The sequence below is a fragment of the Mastomys coucha genome, unplaced genomic scaffold (genome assembly GCF_008632895.1).
Source record: "Mastomys coucha isolate ucsf_1 unplaced genomic scaffold, UCSF_Mcou_1 pScaffold22, whole genome shotgun sequence".
NCBI classification, from domain to species: domain Eukaryota; kingdom Metazoa; phylum Chordata; class Mammalia; order Rodentia; family Muridae; genus Mastomys; species Mastomys coucha.
This window is the reverse complement of record NW_022196905.1, coordinates 148,407,589-148,408,935: the sequence shown is the minus strand read 5'-3', so window position 1 is coordinate 148,408,935 and position 1,347 is coordinate 148,407,589.

The window sequence follows — 1,347 nt, the reverse complement described above, 5'->3', positions numbered from 1 at the left end:
CCAAGAAGTCAAGCTGTCATCAGGATGATCCAAACAACACCAGGGAAAACCAGATGTCTAAGGAACAGCATAAGAACACAATCAACAAGAGCCAGGGCACTATAGCACCACCAGAAATCAGCTACCCTACTACAGCAAGCCCTGGATATTTTAATGAAAATGAAGCATAAGATGATCTGAAACCTAATCTTATCAAGATGATAGAGACTTTAAAAGAGAAAATGAATAAATCCCTTAAAGAATTACAAGAAAATACATTCAAATGACTAGAAGTATTAAAAGAGAAAGCAAATAAACAAATATAGGAAATAAATAAATACATGAAAGAAAGAAAGAAAGAAATACAGGAAAATATAAACAAACAGGTGAAGGTTGTGAATAAAACTATCAAAGATCTGAAAATGGAAACAGAAGCAATAAAAACAACATAAACTGAGTCAATCCTGGAGATAGAAAGTCTAGGAAAGAGAACAAGAACTACACACATGAGCATCACCAAAAGAAGGCAAAGATAGAAGAGACAACCTCAGACATAGAAGATATGATAGAAAAAAATCAATACATTGGCCAAAGAAAATGCAAAAATCTAAAAAGTTCATTTCACAAAACATCCAAGAAATCTGCGACATTGTGAAAATACCAAATGTAAGAATAATGGGAATAGAAGAAGAAGATTCTCACCTTAAAAGCTCAGAAAACATCTTCAACAAAATCATAGAAGAAAGTTTTCCTAACTTAAAGAAAGACACCTAGAAGTGTAAAAGAAGCTTACAGAACACCAACCAAATTGGACCAGAAAAGAAAATCCTCCCTCCGCATAATAACCAAAACACTAAATGTAAAAAACAAAGAAAGAATTTTAAAAGCTGAAAGAGAAAAAGGCCAAGTTACATATAAAGGTGGACCTATCAAACTATGTTAAACTTTTCAACAGAGACTTTAAAAGCTAGATGATCCTGAGTAGATACCTTACAGAAACCACAGATGTTAGCCCAGAACCCAATACCCAGCAAAACTTGTAATCACTATAAATGAAGAAAACAAGATACTCCAACAAGGAAAACTCCAGTCCAATGAGACTACACTAAAGAAAACATAAGAAATTAATAATTTTACACCATTAAAACTAACAGGAGAGAAATAAACACCACTAACATCAAAATAACAGAAATGAACAGTTATTGGTCATTAATATCTCTCAAAATCAATGGACTCAATTCTCCAATAAAAGGACACAAGCTAACAGATTGGATACATAAACAGAATCCATCGTTCTGCTGTATTTAAGAAACACATCATCAATAAATATAGATATTATCTTAGAGTAAAGGGCTAGAAAAGGATTTT